This window comes from Peromyscus maniculatus, chromosome 9 (genome assembly GCF_049852395.1).
Source record: "Peromyscus maniculatus bairdii isolate BWxNUB_F1_BW_parent chromosome 9, HU_Pman_BW_mat_3.1, whole genome shotgun sequence".
Classification (NCBI taxonomy): domain Eukaryota; kingdom Metazoa; phylum Chordata; class Mammalia; order Rodentia; family Cricetidae; genus Peromyscus; species Peromyscus maniculatus.
Genome location: NC_134860.1, coordinates 115,380,723 through 115,394,768, shown reverse-complemented (window position 1 = coordinate 115,394,768; position 14,046 = coordinate 115,380,723). Strand labels below are relative to the sequence as shown.

The 14,046-nt window shown below is 44.9% G+C and overlaps 1 non-coding gene across 1 annotated transcript; it reads left to right on the top strand.

Annotated features, from left to right (window-relative positions):
• The first annotated feature begins 10,187 nt into the window (after nt 1–10,187).
• On the top strand, nt 10,188–10,260 carry Trnaf-gaa (transfer RNA phenylalanine (anticodon GAA)). Its single transcript has one exon. It is a non-coding gene; the product is annotated as a tRNA-Phe (tRNA).
• The last annotated feature ends 3,786 nt before the right edge of the window (nt 10,261–14,046 follow it).

Below are 14,046 nucleotides of genomic sequence, written 5' to 3'. Positions count from 1 at the left end.
AAAATTAAAACCTTCCTTTTTAATTAGACAAAAAGAGGGACATCCTGTGGAATAATCCTTTTTTACCCTGTGAAGAGTTGTCACTGGAATTTGTTAAAAAACTGACTGGCTGGTAGCCAGGAAGGAAGTATTTCAGGACAACCAACCTAAGGATGCTGGGATGAAGAAGGGTGGAGTCAGAGGAGATGCCAGCTGATGCAGAGCAAGCAGGAAGTATAGAAAATGAGGTAACAAGCCATGAGTCAAGTGGCAGAAGATAGATAAGATATATGAGTTATTTTAAAATGTAAGAGTTAGCTAGTACAAGCCTGAAACATTGGTGGAGCATTTACAATTAATATGAAGTTTCTGAGTGGTTATTCAGGAACAGCTGCCCGCACAGGAAAACTCTGCCTGCACTTTAACACAGGGACCATTAGGCAACACTTGAGATTCAAGCTATGCCACTAAGTGACCCTGTGTGTGGGATTTCACCATGTCAGGAGGCCCATCAAGTTATATCAAGGGACTTCTACTCTAACTAAAGTATAAATGATTCCTAGTAGGCTATTTTCTAGGCCCATATTTCTAAATCTTTTAAAAATGTCTGTATTTAAATTATAAATAATGGTGGATTTCATTCTGGCATTATGGTGTTTCAGTTATATTCACAAATAGTTACCCTCTTTGTTACCCTCTCTGTTCTCCTCTCACTTCTGCTAATACCTTTCCTCTTCCAAACTAGCCCCCCTTCTACCGAAAGAGAGAGTGGGGGGAGAGGAACAAGAGAGGAGAGTAACCAAGATCCAGAGAAAGTCCTAATAAGCTTCATTAAGGTTGCTTATAGGGGTGTGAGTGAGCAAAGATTTGTTTACTGGAGCAATATCACAAAAGAAATATCTCTTTGCCAGACAGCGGTGGTGCATGCCTTTAATCTCAGCACTAGGGAGGCATAGGCAGAGGCTCTCTGTGAGTTTGAGACCAGTCTGGTCTACAGAGCAAGATTCAGGACAGGAACCGAAACTACACTGAGAAACCCTGTCTTGAAAAAAAAAAAAAAACAGAGAGAGAGAGAGAGAGGGAGGGAGGGAGGGAGGGAGGGAAGGAGGGAGGGAAAGAGGAAGAGGAGGAGGAGGAGGAGGAGGAGGAGAGAGAGAGAGAGAGAGAGAGAGAGAGAGAGAGAGAGAGAGAGAGAGAGAGAGAGAATCTTTTTCCTTCATCAGTCATTAACCTAAAGCTTTAGGGAGCAGTGGAGTCCATGATGGGTCCAGATTTTTTTTTTTTAATTATGCATGTGGATGTTTTGCCTGCATGTACATCTGTGCACCACTTATATGCCTGGTGCCCACAGAAGTCAGAATTGGGTATTGGATCCCTTGGACCTAGAGTTACAGATGGCTGTGAGTCATCACATGAAGGCTGGGTATTGTAAGGGGAGCCAGAACTCATAACTGCTGAGCCAACTATTCAGCCCTGGGTCCAGATTTTCAGTAAGTGACAGTCCTAAAGATTCTCAGCTCAGATTATATAAAATGTTTTTGTGTGATCTAAATATTCTAGTCTAGGGTAAGTAGTAAGATTTGTCATTGACTAAGGCGATGAAGGCCATTTGTCTCAAAATGTTACATGATTGCTTTTGGATGTTCCTGGAGACCCAGTCTATCAAAGCTTGATAGATGCTTAAGTCCATGTTACAAAGTTACAAAGTGTTTACATATAACCCTTACCTATCCTCTGCTATACTTTAAGACTCTGCAGCTTGCTTCAGACTGATATAATATAAAGGAAATATAAATTTAGTCACTGTTCTGTGTCATTTAGGGAATAATGACAGCTCTCTATGCATTTCCAGTAGGGATGCAAATTTGGATTTTTCACAAATATTTTCAATCCACAGTTGCAGAATCCTCCAGTGCCTGTCTCCAAGGGTGTATAGGTCATAAATTATAGCGTATTTATTTGTGCTGAGAGTTAATCTGATTTAGGGATAAGCATGATGCAGGGTGACAGCTCTGCCTGGCCCTACTTCCGTCCCTAACTGTGTGTCACCAGGACTCGTAGACCGCTTTGGGTTTCATTGATTGACATGTGAGAGGAAGGCCTTGCTCCAGCTTCCCTACAATTCCTTCAGATTCTTTAACATTGCACACCGATGAGACTGAATGTCAATATGTATTTATCCTTTTATGCTTAGACAATTTCATACACCCGTGTCTTAGTTTGCTTTCTTTTTAAAATTTTACTTATTTATTATCTTTTACTTTATCTATCTATCTATCTATCTATCTATCTATCTATCTATCTATCTATCTATCTGTCTACTTATTTATTATTTTGTTTTCTATTTCTATGGTAAAGGCTGTGACCTAAAAAAACTTGGAGAGGAAGGGAAGCCAAGGCAGGAACTTGGAGGCAAGTGCCGAAGCAGAATCCCCAGAGAAATGCTGTTAAGTGGGATTACTCTCCTTGGCTAAGTGTATAAAAGTAATATAAAAAATAAGCCACATAAAGATGGCTATCACACAGAGAATCTGGATTATGTTCTCTTTGATATTTGTAGCTGAAGAAAAACATTTGATTGCAAAGGCTGTTGAGTTATGCCAAAATGTATATTTTAAAGGTACCTTGACTTCAAAATTTAGATGTAAGGATATGTTGCTTTGGAAAAGAGGCTCTGTTTTTGTCTCTACAGAAAGCCAGAGGCTATGGATTTGTTCCAGATTAAGATACATCAGGTTTGACCAGCCAAGACCCCCTGAAAGGTCTCCGATGACACCATGGCCCAGATGATCCAACATCCAGAATCATTTCAAGGCAACTGGCTCAGACGATACAGTCTCACGGACTACTCCATGAACCTAAAATTTTCTTTGTATCCCCATAAGATACTGCACCCCCCCTCCAGCAGGAAGTAGTAAGAGAAGCTACGCCCAAATTCCCAAATATACCAAGCTGGCTTTAAAGATGTGTAAAAGTTAAAACCTTCCTTTTTAAAAAAAGAAAAGGGGAAGTGCTGTGGGATGTTCTGTATGTCCTGTGGGAGCCCTTCTTGGGTTCTTTGTGGCGTTACCCAGCAGGTCCGCATAGAGGATGATTAGGACCATGGGCCTGAGTGCAGGTGTCTGAGATGGTCTGCACTTGGCTGTGCTGGGGGATGGTCTGTATGTCAAGTTGTTCTGATTGATCAATAAATAAAACCTGATCGGCTGTGGCTAGGCAGGAAGGATAGGCGGGACTAACAGAGAGGAGAAATAAAAGGACAGGAAGGCAGAAGGCCAGACGGCCAGCCGCTGCCATGACCAGCAGCATGTGAAGATGCCGGTAAGCCACCAGCCACGTGGCAAGATATAGATTTATGGAAATGGACTAATTTAAGCTATAAGCACAGTTAGCAAGAAGCCTGCCATGGCCATACAGTTTGTAAGCAATATAAGTCTCTGTGTTTACTTGGTTGGGTCTGAGCGGCTGTGGGACTGGCGGGTGACAAAGATTTGTCCTGACTGTGGGCAAGGCGGAAAACTCTAGCAACATGGCTGTGACCTAAAAAAACTTGGAGAGGAAGGGAAGCCAAGGCAGGAACTTGGAGGCAAGTGCCGAAGCAGAATCCCCAGAGAAATGCTGTTAAGTGGGATTACTCTCCTTGGCTTGCTCAGCTGGCTTTCTTCTACACCCCAGGACCATCAGGGCCATCAGCTCAGGGGTGGCACCACCTATAAAGGGCTGGATCCTCCCACATCAATCAAGAAAGAGCTCTGCCGACTCACCAATAGGCCCATCTGATGGAGTCAGTTCCTCACCTGAGGTTCCCTCATCCCAGACAACCCTAGCTTTTGTCACGTTGACAAAACAAAAATGTGGAATTCCGGGATCAAACAAGTCGGTGCCTGCGCCCTGAAATCTCTCAGAGACGCAGGTTAAAAAAAAAAAAGTGGATCCACTTCATACGGACAAAAGGTCATGTCGTTTGGAAACCCAGGAAGTCTTTTCCTCCCCGCCAGAAAGCTGGCGCCAGCATATGTTATTTTGCCTGTCCTCTAATAAACCAAGAGTTGTGCGACCTCTGCTAAAGCGATGTCCCGATCCCTCCCTGCACTTCCCCAGAGCGGGGGACTCTTGTATTTGAAGTGATAAGGCCTGCCCACCCCACTCCAACACATTTATGCAAATTAGGTGTATTTCATTTATTCCTTTGTCTTCAAGTTACATATAAACTAGACTGTTACCCCAGTAAACAAGCTGTCCAGACGCAGACTTCTTTGCTGGAATGTACTCAGGGCTGTCTGACACCCAAGTCTCTATTCTCCCCTGGGTCCTAAAACAGCCGGTGCACCTTGGCGCAGGGGGATGGATAACAACTCGAAAACAGCATAATGTAGAAGTTTTTGGTCATTTTTACTCCTGTTTACTTTCTCTCCGCCCTTTTCAGTCATATTAAACTCTTTTCCCCCACCAAAGCCTTTCTACTTACATGACTCACTCCCACCCTGTGTGTGTGTGTGTGTGTGTGTGTGTGTGTGTGTGTGTGTGTGTGTGTGTGTTTACTGAGCCCTGCTGAGTTTAATTGGGTTGCTTGCATGAGCATAGATACAGGATCATTATTGAAGATTCGGCAATTGCTGCTCCCCAGGGCTACAACAACACTAGTCCGTGTATCTTAAGGTAAAGAACACTGCAGTCCTTATGAGGCAAACACGCGAGTATCAATCATTCTGAAAGCAAAATGTTGCTTTCTGTTCTCTTATATAGAGAGTCCCTGCAATAAGGGCAACTGTGCATTCTGATCCAGCCCGCGGTGGATGAATGGTTGACCAATATTTTAACACACATGCACGCGGGAGCGTTCTAAGGCAGAGGCTGGCTGAACAGCTAGGGAATAAGGGGTGAAATACTAACTTAACAAAGGGCCAGCAAGTGAGAGGAATGGCTGTGAAGAGAGCAAAGGGAAGGTGTGACAGTTGGTGGTCACCTCTGTGCACTGTCTTGTCGCAGTGCCCTTTGTCCTTGAGGATCCGTGGCAAGGGGGCTCGTGGCGGTTTCCTTCTTAGAAGTCAGGTGAGGGAAGCGCATGGAATGCTGTTTTCATTGAGCCTGATGTATAGCCGGGAATCCCAGCGACATGGAGCACCTGAAGAGTTGAAAAGCAAACACATTGTAGTTGCTGGGGACTGAACTCCCGTCCTCTGCATGAGCGGTACAAGCTCTTAACCCCTGGGCCATCTCTCCAGCCCTGGTTCCTCTCCCCTTTATTTTAATTAACGAGGGATTTAGGAATTTCTTGTGCTAAGATTATTCTATTTTATGTCTTTGGGTGAATAATCAGGCTTTATCCTTACCTCTGGATAGTAGGAGGTGGAGGCAGGCAGATGGGGGGATGGGGACATGAAAACAGTTGGAAGGGTGACCCACTTCATCCAAAGAGAGCCATAAGCAATTAAGATAAGAAGTACGTAAGAGATTCCAAGCTATAACACTCAAGTTCTGGAATCCAAGTTTTCTGGCCTTTAGGGCATTCTGCAAAATCTACAAAGGTGAGTTATGTCTTGTTGGATGGATGTGGGCGGATTGGATTAGAGCATACAAACAGCTTGGTAGGTTGTTCTTGAGTATAATTTACTTCATTGTTTCTGGCCTGGTAAGTATACCCAGAGGGTTCATATTGATGTGTGTGATTGAACAAAACAAAAAACAATAAGGTCTTCATCGACCCGTGGTTTAATGGCTTTAAATAAATTAACTTCTTTTGGATCGATTCAACACACTGATGATATTTGCAATCTATTAACTTTTTAACGTTTCTCCCCTCAGTTACAACTTTAATATATAACTTTGGAGAAATCATTTTGCATTCATCAAGTGAAGGTATTATTTTCTACACACAGAAAACTTCAAAGTGCGTAGTCATACACATACAAGAAAACATCTCAAAGCAGGCTTGGGGCCTAACTCTGGATTCTACTTTTAAAAATTTGACTCTTTGGATTCTTTAGACTCTTTCATTTTTAATTAAAATAAGGTCTTTAAAAAATTAACAGTAGCTGGATGTGGTGGCATGTGTCTATAATCTCAACACAGGAGAAGCTGAGGCATGGGCATGATGTAACACATCAAAGTCAAGGCCAGCTTGGGTTAACTTGGAAGAAACTTTCAAAAAACTGAGGAGTGAGGTTGTATCTCGATGGTAAACACTTGCCTAGTGTACTCTAGGCCATAGATTCAACCTCCAGCACCAAAAATATAAGTAAATAAAGTTTACAAATTAAGTGTTTGATTCAAGGTACAGAACATGTTTTGGGGATCAGCTGTCAGTTTTGTAGCAAATTGTCTAACTCTGTGGCCTGAATTACAAACTTCCCTCAGGTCATACATCAGTATCCCCACCCCTCAGTGTGGTTCTATTCGGATATAAAGCTTCTAGGAGGTAATTAAGGCCAAAGAGGCCCTAAGAGTGGAGTCATAACCCATAGGATGTATGACTTTATTTGAAGAGGTAGCTTTCTCTGTGTCTGCACATACAAGAGGGGTGTATGTGTGCGCACAGGCGGCTGCTGGCTAAGGAAGACATCCATTAAGAGAAACCCAGAGAACTGGTGTGCTGGTCTTGGATTCCTAGTCCCAACCTGAGAGAAAATTAATTTCTCTTTTGTAAGCCACAGAATCTGTTTTGTTGTGGCTGCTCAAGCATACTAATACAGTAAGGTTGAGCATGTTATGTGTATAATGTTTCTTCTGGGCCTCAGCTTTTGGACACACAAAATGTGTAGATTGGGCTAAATAAACCCAAGTTGTCTTTCAGTTCTAGCATTAATGATTCTAACTGAAAATAACCAAAAGAACAATTCAATCTGAGTTTCTAGTTCTCAGGAAGACTATAAATCAGCCAAAGAAATTGTATGCACTTTACCTAGATACACCAATTGTTAGTATTTTTTCAACTTTTCATGTCTACATGTATATGCATATTCACATATAAAATATTATGAGTTACTGTTATTCTTTTGTCTATGTTCTGAACCATTTGAGAGTTAATACTCCCAAATATGATCCTATGCATTTCCTAATAACAAGGATCAGTGGTCACTTAAATATGGCTGCCAACCTTGGGAAAGTCAACAGACTGATTCACCAACTGTCCCAAGTACTTCCTTTTCCACTTGTGTGAGAGCTAGCTCTCAATGCCAAGTTGCACTGGGATGTCATGTTTCTTTAATGTCTTTACATGGTGGTGATAGCATGGGGGGGGGTGGGGAGGTCCTCAGCCTTTTTTCTAGTATCTTCTAGAAGGGCTTTTGCTTGGCAATTATTTGATACTACTCATGGTAAAAATCCAACATATTTATGTCTGGCTTGATTCTATGCAAGTGTGTGGGTCTTGGGGCACATGACACCCCAATGCTCTTCATTGCTGATCTTAACAATGATGACCAAGCCAGGCGTTGCTGGATTTCTTCACGGTGCAGCTTTTACTTGTCCCCCTTGCAACCATTAAATAAGCTACGAAGGGCACCTGTGAAGCTTTGTGTTTCTGGCCTCATATAACGTTACCCACAGAGGCCTGACATCCACAGAGGACTCTTCGTTTCCCCCCTTTGTCGTCATCCTTTCGTTCCTTCCTTTTCTGAAACAGAGACTCATGTCTCCCATACTGGTCTTGAACTTGATATTTTGCTGAGGCTAATCTTGAACTTGAGATTCTCCTGCCTCTACATCCTGAGTGTTTGGATTGCAAGTATGTATCAGCACACATGGCTTCATGCAATGCTGGGGGATCAAACCCAGGGTTTTATGCATGGTTAGGCAAGCACTCTTCATAACTGAGCTACATTACCAGCCACTCGTTCATTGAATGAGTCTTTATTATGACGCCTGGAAAATGGCAATTTCCGGGGCCACCACATCTAACTCGTGATGTAATTCACTCAGCTCTCTGAAGGAGTCTTCACTTCGCCTCACCACTATGCCTAGCTATTGTACTCATGACTTGGTGTTTTACTCCTCCATGATATTCATTGTCTGAGCTTGGGTCAATAGGAGCCCTTTCAAACTGCTCCTATATCCTTTCTACATACTGCCATCAATTTTTTTTTTAACTTCCCTATGATAAATACTAAAATGAGAGGAAAATAAAGTGTTGTTGGGGTTTTGTTGGTATGTGCTACAGGGTCCCAGAAACAAAGTTAAAACAGGTAATCAGGCTGGAGAGATAGCTCAGAGGTTAAGAGCACTGGCTGCTTTTCCAGAGGTCCTGAGTTCAATTCCCAGCAACCACATGGTAGCTCACAACCACCTATAATGAGATTTGGTGCCCTCTTCTGGCCTGCAGGCAAACATGCAGGCAGAATATTGTATACATAATAAATAAATTAAAACAAAAAAAACTGAGCCGGGCGGTGGTGGCCCACGCCTTTAATCCCAGCACTCGGGAGGCAGAGGCAGGCGGATCTCTGTGAGTTCGAGGCCAGCCTGGGCTACCAAGTGAGATCCAGGAAAGGCGCAAAGCTACACAAGAGAAACCCTGTCTCAGAAAACCAAAAAAAAAAAAAAAAAAAAAAAAAAAACAACAGTTAATCAACGGACAGCAGTTGGAAAGATTATCAGGCCTAGGTACAACACATTTTCTTTAGTTGTAGTATTCTTAGATCTGCTGGCTAGTTCTCAGTTTTCATAGTTATCATAAGCAATTAGATTGGAGTTAGTCAAAATCCTTGGGCTAACTGGGAAGATGGGAGTGTAGGCTACAGAAAGTTTCTTTTCCTTATCCTTACTTCGAATCTCAGCTCCTTCACCTGACCCTCCATGTTTGCTATGATGGTTCATCTCTTGCCAGTGAACCGAAGTGTTTTCTCAAACTCAGCAACAATGTATCCCTTTGATCAACTTCCTGTGTTCCCAGCCCCTGTACCGGCCTGGTATGCTGAAGACAGCAGAGCTCCGTCAAACAAAACCCAGAATCTGGGATGTGAATTTAGCAGGGGAGGCTGGCGACCCCAAGTGCCCGGGAGACGCTCTAAGGATCCTGAGTGACATACTGCCTCCAAGAACGCTGCCCCTTCTAAACCTCCCTCAAGGGCACCACTGGGGTCTAATGCTCAGACTATGGGGGACATTGCTCATTCAAACCACTACTACCTCCCCCGCCTCCAAGTCATCGTGAAGAAGGCGTGGAAAGACGGTGAGAGCCGGAGATCGAGTAGCAGCACTGTTTAGTCCTGGCAGGCGGGCGGTCACCGAAAACAACAGCGGCTGGCTGCCCAAAGAGTCACAGAAAATAGTCAAGTCTTTGCTGGAGGGCTTTGAGGAGAATGTGAAAGGAAATGTCTTTTCCTATCTCCCCCTTCCATTCTAAGCATTCCAGTCTCATCTCCAGATCCTTTCTCTCTCCTTATCCACCGACCTCTTAATCCTCGAACTCTTTAGTTGCCTGGATTTGGTTGCTCTCTATTCGTTGGTTTATACAGTTAGGGAGCTCAGAGACTAGTTTGTAAGAAGGAAGTCGTCGGCGACCCAATGAAGGTGGCGAGCACTCCTTATTTTTCTTTTTTCTTTCACATTTTAATCCGTTCATCAGTCCAAACTGATTGCGATGCTCCCAGGTAAATGAAAAGGTCTCGTAAGTGGGTGGCAAGAGAAAGTCAATTGCCTCGAGATTAGTATTATTTAATTGGAGAGAAAAAGAAAACAGAATTTCACTAAGATGCCTGGCATTGCGGAACGCACGCAGTGAGCGCTTCAGAAACCTGCGTGAACCCCGAATCATCTTTCCTGAACTGCCCAAGCGTTTGCCAAACAGGTTCCAGGCAGAGTTTGTAACCGAGGTGTGGCCTTTCCAGGACGCGGGTCGCAGGGACTCCGCAAACCCCGCACCTGGGGCTGGACAGAGGACTCCAGGGACCCAAACACTGACAGCCAGCCAGATCGGAAACATTTCGGCAAGTGTGCAACGCGGTTACCTAGGGGCCCCCAATCCTGGATGACGGGAACCCGCTTCCCCGCTGGTCCCTGTGCTCGGCTGCGCGCCGAGCTGGTCTCTGGAAGGGACCAGGACCGCGCTTTTCCTCTCTTCTTGGTGGGGAAAAGTGAGACGGAAGAATCATTACTTGAATAAAGCAAAGAAAAACGCGGAACTGAGGTTAATTATTGACGGAACACAGGCGGGACAGCTGGCTATGAAGTACTCAGGGATAGTATACTCGAGGGAGAGCAGACACGCCGCCGAAATAGCTCAGTTGGGAGAGCGTTAGACTGAAGATCTAAAGGTCCCTGGTTCGATCCCGGGTTTCGGCAGCTAGCTTTTAATTTTAATCTGACAAGATTCAGCTTCCTAACATCCGCCCATCCGAGGGCTTTCCACGAGTTCGTCTCAAAGGCGCAGGAGTAGGGATGAGGAGGGACACGTGCGGCTTTCTCGACCACCCGCGGCCACCTGCACGCCGCAAACCACTTGCCACTTCCGGGTGTCGTCGGAGGCGCTGCTGCGCGTGCGCAAACGCGGAGCCCGGCCCCACGAGGCATCTCTGCGGCACTGGACTGAGCAGAGTGGGAGTCCCGGAGTCCCGCCGGCCGTCAGGGATCTCTGGCTGGAGAAAGCAGGGTCCTCTCCTGTTGGGGAACAGAAGCCAGGTCTGCCCTGGAGTCGAGAAAGACCTGCCCAAATCTCATTCGACTCCCCACATTTTAATGCTGCGCTATTGCTCACCCAGGTGGCTCTCATCAGGATTTTGCTGGAGATGCAAGAAAGCAGACGCTGTGGTGGCCCAGGCAGGTTCCCTTGCTTAATGCTAACGGCGTGGTAGCTTTAACTAAGCACGCGTGCTTCTGGAAGTGTGTCCTGGGGACCAGAAGCCCAGCCTGTCAGCATCGCTCTGGAGTTAGTTCGAAATGCCCTACACCAGGCTGCTCAATGGAGCCCAGCACAAGAGGAATAAACACCCTCCCTCCCAGGTGGGTCCCATGTCACTCAGAGTTGAGCTCCACTGGGCTGGACATTCCCTTCAGAATTCTGATGTTATACATGGTCAGACCATTGTCCACTTCTAATCTTAGTCTCTCCGTATGTATTTTCCCATAAAAACCAAAGTCTGAAACTGCAGCCTGATAACTTTGTTTTTCCCTGAGGTGCCGCGTCCTCTCGTAGATCAAACTATGAGATGTCACTTCCTAGGAGTGGGGTGTTGTCCTGGAAGCCCTGCTGAAGCCCTCCGGACAGCCAGCCGTACCACAGCGTTGGTAACTAAGGACTGGAGGGTAAAGGGTGGACCGGAGACTAAGCCCTTACTTTACAAAAGGCATGCTTCCAGAGGGATGCACTCCTCCATCACTAAATATTCCTGAGAGTGGGTGCTCAGTCCTGCCCTTCTGTCCGCTCCGAGGCTGTGACTGTCTCCTCATGCTTTGAGGGGTTGATGAGAGGAAGGGGAGCCTCCTCACAGCTCCTCAGAGAACTGTTTGGAGAGAAAGCTGGAGCAGCCGTGTCCAGAGTGACATGTAAATATACCCGAGAGTAAATATTTCTTTCTTAATTGTTCTGTATACTCTAATCACTTGAGGCCAGAATTATGATTTTAAAAAAAAAGCTATTATAATCGTTACACGCAGTAAAACTAGATGAGCATTGAATATTTAATTACAGCCTTTCATCAATGAATATATACATGTGTCATGCCCTTTTTAGTAGCCTAGGACCATACTTCCACCTTTTCAGTGTATCATGCGATAATATTATCATACCTCAATTTGTTTGATATTTAAAACTTGACCAGAAATACAAATACTTGAACTCATCTCAATTTATAAGTCGACATGGATCTCCCACCATCATCCTTAACACATGTTGTGACAGTGGATTGCCCTGCTTATGAGTTCCTCACTGAGGGGTCTCTAAGCCGTGTTTGTAGATAGCTGTTGGAGACTGCCATTTGGAAGAAGGCCAGTAGGTGGCCCAGGGAGTGACATCAGAATGCCAAGTAAGAACTGAGGTCCAACCAAATTAGTACCACACATTCCAATGTTATTGTGAACAGTCTAAAGCTTGGTTCATAGGCCCCGGTATATTATACACAGCACAGTGAGCACACCCAGACACACCCCAGTTCAAAGCACCAAGCACAACGATTGTCCCCAGTTACAGGATCCTCTCTAGTTTCCAAGCATGCTGCTGAACGCTCTTTGTGCATAATCTCATTTTGCTTGTCAGCAGTCCTCCAAAGCTGAAAAGAGAGGTGAGCAAATAAATAAATGGATGCAAGTTACAAATGCTTTGCTTGCTCTTGAGAAAAGCCAGCATGAGACACAAGCCTGAGGCAAACAAGTAAAGTAGTGCTTCTCTTACATACACCAGGCAGTCTTGGCTGGCTTGATCATGAGTAGCCAACTGCCAGTGCTGCAACTTTATGAGTCCATTGGTCCTGTCACCTTCAGAATCCCCCCAACTCATGGCTCCTGCAGTCTTCCTACACACTCTTCCGTAAGAAGGACCACTCTGGCAAGACACGCGTGGGTGCCATAGTGCCGGGGTAACCAACTGTTTTCTGATTGGATCTAATGTCTGATGCGCAGGAGGAAACACATGCCTGGTGATAGAGAGATGTGACCCACAGCTGGGGCGCCTTGCAGGCCTCCGGAGAGAACCTACCACTCACTGTTATTTTGCTAAATGAACAGAGTAGCCAACTACCTTCTAAATCACATCTCTGAGGTCTGAACCAAAGATTAGTGCGGCTCTCAGTCCCCATCAGAGAAGCCTCTTTGGGTACTGAGTGGTGGGAAATGTAGAAACACGTAATCAGTCAGAGTGCAGAGAATAAGTGTCTGTGGCACGTTCACCCGTAAATGGGCATCTTTATCACATGGAGGATTTTATTCGGGTTTGACTAATTCAGCTGTTTTAGCTAGTTTTTTTTTTAAAACATTTATTTATTTATTATGCACACAGTGTTCTGCCTGCATCCTTGCAAGCCAGAAGAGAGCACCAGATTTCATTACAGATGGCTGTGAACCATCATGCAGTTGCTGGGAATTGAACTCAGAACCTCTGGAAGAACAGCCAGTGCTCCTAACCTCTGAGCCATCTCTCCAGCCCTTAGCTAGGGTTTTATTGCTGTGAAGAGACACCATGACTATAGCAACTCTATAAAGGGAAGCATTTGACTGGGGCCGGCTTACAGTTTCAGAGGTTCAGTGCATCATCATCATGACAGGAAACACGGCAGTGCACAGGCAGACACGGTGCTGGAGAAGGAGCTGAGAGTTCTGTGTCTTAACCCAGAGGCAGCAGGAAACTGTGTGCCATACTGGGCATAGCTGAGCATAGGAGACCTCAAAGCCTGCCCCCACAGTGACACACTTCCTCCGACAAGGCCACACCTCCTAATAGTGCCACTCCTTAGGGGCCAATCATTCAAACCCATGAGACTATGAGGGCCAATTCTGGTCAAGCCACCACATCAGCCTAAAGAGGCTATACCGGTTAAAGAGGAGGAGATTCATTTTGAAATGTCACACCGAATGGGTATGAAGTAGATGACCCAGTTTTCGACAGAAAATATGTTTAAAATTGGATAGAAAATTATGGTTGAATATATTTGATTATATTCAACAGGACTGCTATCTTATAGCATTTTAAAAAATTTAAGTGTGATCTCTTTGTGGTCTTTCTTGCTGATGGTTCTGGGAGGGAAGAGCTGGGGTAGCAGGATGTGTAAAGACTGAGGAGAAGAAAATGGTATCAGCTCACTGGAATGACTCTTATTATTGCATTAGGTCTTAATGCTAAGTACTACCATGTGCTGCTATATTAATTTGATAAGGCATTGACCATATAAAATGTGGAGAGGAATATGTTTATTTGGCTTACAAGTCCATCACCAAGGGAAACCAATGCAGGAACTTAAGGCAGGAACCTAGAGGTAGGAACTGAAGCAAAGACCTTGGCGAGACACTGGCTACTTGTTTGTTGACCTGCTGAGGGATGGCACTGTCCCCAGTGGGTTGGGCTTTCATATGTCAATCAGCAGTGAAGAAAATGTCCCTTAGACATATCCACAGACCAGGATTGAGGCAGGTAAGGCGGAA